General features: G+C 30.5%; 1 pseudogene; it reads left to right on the forward strand.

Annotated features, from left to right (window-relative positions):
• The first annotated feature begins 6,817 nt into the window (after nt 1-6,817).
• Nucleotides 6,818-8,143, forward strand: LOC149153579 (vacuolar-sorting protein BRO1 pseudogene; annotated as a pseudogene).
• Nucleotides 8,144-9,099: the final 956 nt, after the last annotated feature.

Genomic DNA, 9,099 nt, shown 5'->3' on the forward strand with positions numbered 1-9,099 from the left:
GTTGTTTTAATGCAAGAAGGAAGACCCATTTCTTTTGAAAGTTGTCCAATCAAGGGAAAATATTTACACAAAGCTATTTATGAGAAGGAAATGTTGGCAATAGTACATGCACTAAAGAAATGACAACCTTACATAATGGGAAGACACTTAAAGGTAAAAACAAATCATGATAGTCTTAAATATGTCTTGGAACAAATATTATCTTCAGAAGAGCAACAAAAATGGGTCACAAAGATGTTGGGTTATGACTTTGAAATCATCTACAAAAAAGGGAAGCAAAATGTTGTAGATGCACTCTCAAGAAAGGATGAGGATGTGGAAGCATTGCTTTGTGCCATTTCTATTATCCAACCTGATTGGATAACTGAAGCAAGGGATGAATGGAAGAATGACGAAGAGGTGTGGGCACTCATTCAAAAGTTGTAGGAAGATCCTAGTACATCTGATACATTTATATGGAAAAATGATTCATTATGGTACAAAGATTGCTTATATATTTGTAATAATTCCCAACTCAAACAAAAGATTCTTTTGGAATTGTACACCTCCCCCTTAGAAGGGCACTCAAGATTTTTAAAAACTTACCACAGGGTCAAGAAGGATTTTTTTTGGGATGGCCTTAAATCTGATATTCAAAAGTTTGTGGAAGAATGTATGGTTTTCTAACAAAATAAAGTTGAGATAATTAAGACCCTAAGTTTGTTACAACCATTAGCCATTCCAAGTGAGCATTGGGAGGAGGTCTGAATGGGTTTTATCACAGGTTTACCCAAGTCTAAAGGAAAGAGTGTCATCATTGTGGTAGTTGATATACTTACCAAATATGCAAACTTTTGTGCATTATATCATCCTTTTAAAGCCAGTACAATTTCTTGCGATTTATGGAAACAATTCAAAATTTACATGGAAACCCAAAGATTATTGTAAGTGACAGAGATCCCATTTTCACCGGAAAATTTTGGACATAATTATTTTCTTTCCTTGGTACTCAATTAGCTCATAGCTCATCTTATCACCCTTAATCTGATGGGAAAACTAAAATAGTGAACAAATGTTTGGAAGTATATCTTCATTGCTTTGTATCTGATAAAAAAACACAATGGTTCAAGTGGTTACCTCTTGCTGAATGGTGGGATAACACTTCCTTCCATACTGCAGCGAAAATGAACCCATTTATTTCACTTTATGGGTATCATCCATCATCCATCACATCATCTTTAAGAGATAATTCTAAGGTTCAAGGAGTGGAATATCACATCAAGCATCAAAAATAAGTTCTACAACTATTAAAGGATAACCTCACTCTGGCGCAGAATGAATGAAACAACAGGAAGATCATCATCATAGTGAAAGAAGTTTTGATGTAGGTGACTAGGTATTTTTATGGCTACAACCCTACAAACAAATTTCCCTCAAGCAAGCTATGAAGGATAATAAGTTATCACCCAAGTACTATGGTCCTTACAAGGTGTTGCAAAAGATTGGCACTAAGGCATACAAATTAGATTTGCCTAAAAAATCCCGATTGCACCCAGTTTTCCATGTTTCATGTTTAAAGAAGGTTATCAATGACAAGCTCCAAATTCAAACTCTATTGCCAAAACTTGAGGAAGAACGAAAAATCATATTTGAGCTTGAAGCATTCACAGAAATAAGAACCTGACAGCTGCAAAATCAATTAATTTCAAAGTATCTCATTAAGTGGAAGAACTTGCTTGCTGAAGATTCCACATGGGAGGATGAGAATTTTATATAGAAGCATCCAGAACTACTCAAGTGTTGAGGACAACAATTTTTTAAAGGAGAGGGGCATGTTAGGTCCCTATAATACTAGTGTAGCCCCCTTATTGTTATTGTTAGTGTAGCCCACTATTGTTATTATTATACCCATGTATCCCCCATATTGTTATTGTTGTTCCCCATAGAAGCCCACTATTATTATTGTTGTGCCCTTACATTAATATTATTATGTATGATTTGATTATATTGTGACCCCTTAGACTCCTATATATACCAAGGAGGTCTATTCATTTGTATTACCCAAGAATTGTCCATTTATGTGATGTAAATGATGTTTCCCCCTCGAAGCGCCTATTTCTCAAGTCGTTGATCTATCTTTTCTTCAGTTTTGTGAGTTGGTTGCATAACAAAATTCTCCTCAACTCCATAGTGAAAATGGACATTGGTCAGTTCCCAATGCACCATGAGATGAAATTGTTTAGCTTATACTCAGATTAAAAATACGCATTATGTTTTAGAGAAAAAATAACGTAGCAATCTTAGATGAAGACCCTTTTTAAGTTACCCCAATTTTCTAAATTATATATTCACAAAGTTAATTTGATTATCTATGTTTCATCCTTCTACATGATATCCTAAAAATTTGTGTAAGTACTTCTAATAGTTATTTTTAGTGGTTGTTATTTGTATATTTCCATACTTCTGTTGTAGCTAACAAGCCACAATTATGTAGCATTATCTTGTACCATCCCAAAGCTATCTTGAGTAGTGTAAATAAGAAAACAAGAATAAATTATCCTCAGCTTCACAGTGAAACTAGACAATGGTCAATTTCCAATACAACATGGGATGAAATTGTTTAGCTTATACTCAAATTAGATCTACACGTTATGTTTTAGAGAAAAAAATAACCTACCAATCTTAGAAAAACCCTTTTTTAAGTTATACCAATTTTCTAAAGTTATATATTCAAGCAATTAATTTGATTCTCTATCTATCATCCTTTTACATGATGTCCTAAAAAGTTGTGTAAGTACCTCTAATAATTATTTTAGTGATATATTTTCTGTTTTTCCAAATTTCCATTGAAACTAACAAGTCATAATTATGTAGCATTATCTTGCACCAACACAAAGCTATCTTGAGTAGTGTAAAGAAGAAAATAAGAATAAATTCTCCTTAGTCCATAATGAAACTAGACATTGGTTAGTTCCCAATACGCCATGGGATGGAAATGTTTAGCTTATACTCATATTAGATATACATGTTATATTTTGCATAATGTCCTAAATATTTGTGTAAGTACCTCTAATAACTATTTTTAAGGATCATATTTATGTTTTTCAAGGTTTCCATTGCAGTTAACAAGTCATAATTATGTAGCACTATCTTGCACCATCTCATGCTATCTTGAGTAGTGTGAAGAAGAAGAAAAAAATCTCCTTAGCTCCACAATGAAACTAAACTAGATGTTAGTCACTTACCAATAAACTATTGGATGAAATTGTTTAGCTTATGCAACTAAATTTAAAAATATTTGTCACACTACCAACCTTCTAGATCTTTTAACTCAACAAAATTATGGTGATATTCGAATGCTTCTCTTAACTTTTTTCAAACATAGAAATAAAATTACAAATCGTTTTGAGTAATCTCTTGCCTTCTTAAGGTCCTATAGACCATATTCCATCCTAGTGAACATTAATCATCATTGTTGTCATAATCATATATAGAGAAAAAAACATATATAAAATAATTGAAAATAAAAGAATTATTATTGTGTAATTCCTTCAATGCCTAATATTGAGTTGACATGTAATGGATATAAAAATATAATAAGAAATAAAAATTTGATTGTTAAAATTGAAAGTAAAATCAAATTGTATTTTGAATGCTATATAGAGTACATAAATTTGTAAGTCCAAAAAATCTTTGTTAGATAATAGGGAAAATTGACCCAAAAGTAATACCTTAAAAGGGACCAAATTATAAAAGAGTGAAACTACATAAATGCTTAACCATAAACCTTATGTTTTTCAAAATATATATATATATATATATATAGAGAGAGAGAGAGAGAGAGAGAGAGAGATTTTATCTATGAACTATATTGTCCACTTTTAAAATTGTTATTTTGTTATTAATACATTTTATTGATGATCCAAATTCATTTATTATTATTATTATGAATATTTTTAGATAATACATTAATTTTATATCAAGAATTGGATGGATTACACATTTTCCTCTTATTCTTAGGAAATACTTCATATTTTTTTATTTGATTTTTAACTTCTAATTTTTTTTTCCTCTAGATATTAAATATTTACTATATATAACACTAAAGTATTTTTTTTAACATTTTTTTTTTATATATAGAGACATAGGAAGTTGATATAGACATAAATTAGTTAACATAAATTATTTTATTTATCACTTAAAGTGAGTGAAATATTTTCACCATATTAAGTTGTAATATGAACAACAAATTGAGTGATCATAATGAGTTTGAGATTATTTATATTTTATGTTGTTTTTAATTAAAACTAATTAACCATGCATATTAATTTTTATTTTTTTATTATAGTCGATATTATTTTTCTATTTAGGCCTAAAAATTCTTATTAGTCCTTGCCAAGAGAGGACTCTAGCAATAAATTTGCTTGTTGACCACTATTAGTTTAGCATTGACCAATGCAACTTATGATATTTAACTTTGAAAAACAAATGTTTATTTTTCAATATTATTACAAAAATGATTTTTCAAACATTTGATTGGACCATAACTTGAAAGTCTTAGTATAGCCTTTGTGTGTGGATAATTGCATCAAATTTTTTGGCCATAATTTTTGGATGGAGTTGCAATATTTATGCCATGAATTTATATATTTGTGGAGTTATTTTTCATTGTTAAGAAAACTAATCAAAATCAAAATATTTGAAAATTGCTAATACTCACTTAAATATTATATTTACTGCTAGTTACTGCCCACCATAATTAAGCAAATATTTGCATAAAAAATAGATAGGAATAAGATGTAAATAAATATAGAGTTACTGTAAATTATTTATGTGTTCCTTAACACTTTAATAAGTATTGAGTAAAAATGTAAATGTGCAAACTTACTAGTGATTACGAACTACCAAAATTTATGCAAGCCCTTTCTCCTTAATTGGCAATTAATTTTTCCATTTCATATACCTATTTGCAATTTTTATGAAAGCATAATTTGCATTTAAGTGGCAGGGACTAAGTTTCGCTACAATACTCGTGATATAATGAAGTATTGGTAGATATATCATTCCTTATATTCTTAACAATAATATTTCATGGTTAACCAATAACAAAATATTCCAATGTCCATCTTAATCAAAATAACTTTATATGAAATATATATGTTAATATTTTTTATTACTAATTTATTTTTAAATACCACATATCAATTTCATGCTAAGCATTAAATAATATATTTTTGTCCATAATTTCTTTGTAAATACCACAACTTTATCATATACTTTGAATAATATCTTATATTATATATATTTTTCCCATAATATTTTTTGGATTACACATCTTTCTTTGACAAAGTGTTTTTCAACGCAATAAGAAAGGTCTCCCTCGCAAAAAGTGAAATAATTTATTTGTAATGCACATTTAAATGTTTTTTTAATTAATTTTTTCCTAAATGAGGCATGTCAACTCTAGATTATAATTATATATATATATATATATATGTTTCCTCAAACCTAATTATTTATATTATTACTATTTAAATATTGAAGGAACATCTCTCTCATACTATGAGATAAAGAATATTTATCATGAAATATTTTTATTTTTATTTTTTTCACTTTAAATTACTTTATCTTTATATAAAGTTGAGTGCTTTTTAATTCAATAACATACTTTATTTTTTTTTTATAAATTAAAAAATATTAGAAAGATTTGCACCTCAAGGAAATTGATACACATTAAAACATTATAGATTTAGAATTAAGAAATGGAAATGTGAAATTCCTTCTATGCTCAACATAGAGTTGAAACATGATATATATATATAGTTTGGAAACTATTCTTCAAAGTTTTATTATTTAAAAAAATATTTTCAGCCAAGAGATCGATCTTTCTTTGCACATGATAGATTCATGAATTTATGTTCGTTTAAGTACTAAATTAATATCATTATTAGAAGAATATGATTTTTTAAGCCAGTTATACAAATACTCACTAAATAAAAATTATTCATTTTAATTCAATATAATTCAATAGTGTATACTCCATCAATTTATAATTATAGATGTACCTTAAATACTTCTTCATAGTAAGTACATTTCCCCTCTAAATTCTCATTTCAACTCCAAAAAATCTCGCATATAGACAACTCCTTACAATTAATATATCACCAGGAAAAATATTAATTTAAACTAACACATAATTTTATGGTCAAATATAACCAATAATAACAAAAGATAAATCACAATAACAAAATATATTTTATCGTAATCCAACATCATAAACGATAAATAGCCATAATCAACAAAGTCAAACGATACCCAACTACTTCCAAGCATATAAATATAGTCTAACTTATCAACTAAACATGTTCACCGGAAACTGATAGTGAATATATTCAACCATGGTCATACTCATATACAATCAAATATAATCAATGATGATTAACTATAATAAGTTATCATTGAAGTCATAATTATAATTATATCGGTCTATATTGTTATAAAAAGGACAATTGGTCGAGTATGGAATAAAAATAAGATTATAAATTTATCATGTAGATTTTAAAAATATTTTAAAATTTTATGTTAATAACAAAGTCACATAAATTTATTATCGAATTTCAAAATATTTTTAAAATCTACAACCAGAAATGCCCCCAAATAACCAACAAAAATGGGATGCCCATTTTAGAAAAGTAAAGAGAGTAGAGCTTACTTGAGGTGAATGGGCGTGTTGGGGTTGGATAACGTCGATTGAGGCATATAAAGTGCCTATCGTCATCAACATTAAACATAGCGTTGAAATTACGATACGTTCATTGGTGTGAATAATAAATGTAAAATGACCGTTGCGATGGTGATGCCATTGGCGGTGGGTGAGAAGAAAACGGTGGGGTTGGACCTGTACCAACCCTTGAGGGATTACATCGTCATCGACAAGTCCTTGGCGATGACGAAAGCGATGGAACAGTATCTCAACAACATCAAACAGATGCGCAATGACGTGGAGCAGGGGTCGAGCGCCACGCTGAAAGCCCGTCGCGATCTGCTGCAGAAATACTACAGAGCCCTCTGCATCATGGAGTCCACGTTCCTCATATCCCTAGGCTTCACCTGGTATGACAGCTTCAAGAAGAATCAAAAGGCCACAGAGCACAACATATATTTGGAGAAAGCTGCCATCATTTTCAACTTGGGAGCAATTCACAGCCAAATCGCCCTTTCATCTCGGAGCGTCAAGGAAGCTTCCATAGCGTTCCAAGCAGCGGCAGGGGCCTTTGCTTTTCTGAGAAATAATATCTCTGTCAAAGCTTCCAAAGGCCAATCCACTCTGGATGTCTCTGTGGAATGTGCATACATGCTGGAGAGGCTGATGCTGGCTCAGGCTCAGGAATGCCTCTTTTGCAACTTTGTGTCTAATGGTTATCCTAATTCTTTTTGTTCGGAGGTTGCTAGGTAAGGAAAATTTTAGGGATTAATATGTATGGGTAAATTAATTTTTTTATCGTTTTTATTTGGTGTCCAATGATTATCTTAATTCTCTAAATATTTTATAATTTAGATATTAAATAATAAGATTTTGAAAGGTTTCAAAATTTTAACATAAATTTCCATCTTTAAAATTTTTCATATTACCAGACAAATAAGTCTTTACTACCATCAAGCATCCGTAGCCCTGGACCTCCCACCTCTCACTAGCTACTTTGATATCAAATGGATTGCACATGTACACCTCAAAGATGCACTGTTCTATGCTGAAGCTTCTTATAGATTCAGTCTTCACTTACATGAGAAACAAGAGATTGCAGAAGAAATTGCACGCTTGAATGATGGGCTTGCTACTCTTGCAGCTGCTAGGAACTGGGGAAATGTAGTGTCACTAGCACCGCTTGCACAGGCTGCCTCTAAATTGGAGGCTAATATTAATCTCAATTTGAAAAGAGCAACTGAGGAAAATGAGAGAATATACCTTCAGACAGTCCCTGAAATTGATACTCTGCCCCCTTTAGCCATAACTTCTTTTGTTAAGTCGACGCCTCTTGATGAATCTCTGGCCGTGACTGATGAATTATTGTTGGATCACCTTCAGCATTGGCTTCGACCAGACTTCAGCCAGGCGCTTGTCCGGGACGACCCAGAAGAGGACCAGAATTGCTCAATTCAGTGACATAGGTCAGAAAAAAGTGTCACAATTCGTAAGAAATTTTCCATAAAAGTTTTATATACTTAATTCGGTTGCTGGTCATAATGTCAAAGAAAATTATTACTGGCTGACTCGTTATCAAAATGATTGAACTTGAAATAAAGAATTAAATTAATTATTAAAAAAGGTGTTTAAAAAAGTTTAGGGGGAAAATTATGAAATTCTGATAAGATTATAATAAAATTTGCAGTTTTTTTTTGGAAATTTGGATTACAACTCTTAAACTCAGAATTTTGGGTACCCCAAAGGTTATGGATGATGCTAAATCTATTTCCACAGTTATCATATATATATATATATATATATATATATATTCAAACTCTCCGGCATTCTGATTTTTTTTTTTTGGCTAGATTTTGAATTTTTTTTGATAGATTCTGGGACCAGGCTAATCTGTAACATCGATAGACAACACTTTAAAAAAAGGTAAATTACCCATATTTAAAGTTCTTATTTATAGATATACAATATCATATTCTTATGTGTGATCGGTATTTTCTCATCCAATATAAGTGTTGGCCTCAGTGTAGACATAGCCTAGATACACGACCACCACCGTAGCCCCCCACCCAAAAATAAATATCCAATCCAAATTGGATGTCACCCCAAAAAAACCATATCCAATCCAAATTGGATGTTTGAAAATTGAAAAGGAAAAGGGCTCCACAATGATAACATCGCCTATATTGTTTGGATAATTTTCTATTTTTGCAATGCCCTTAGATTTATTTTTCTAAGAAACGACTAAGGGTTAGATATTAATAATGACTGGATTATGGGTGAAAACCTTTATATCATATTTCTTGTTTTTGACAATAAGAGTGTTCCTTTGTCCACAAAAAATAGACGCCATCTTTAGAGTTGCATTCTTTCCTACACTAAAAGCATTTCTATTGAAAACTCAACAAAAAAACCCAAGT

This window comes from Pinus tabuliformis, chromosome 9 (assembly GCF_031772625.1).
Source record: "Pinus tabuliformis cultivar Carrire ecotype Pingquan chromosome 9, CPIR1, whole genome shotgun sequence".
Classification (NCBI taxonomy): domain Eukaryota; kingdom Viridiplantae; phylum Streptophyta; class Pinopsida; order Pinales; family Pinaceae; genus Pinus; species Pinus tabuliformis.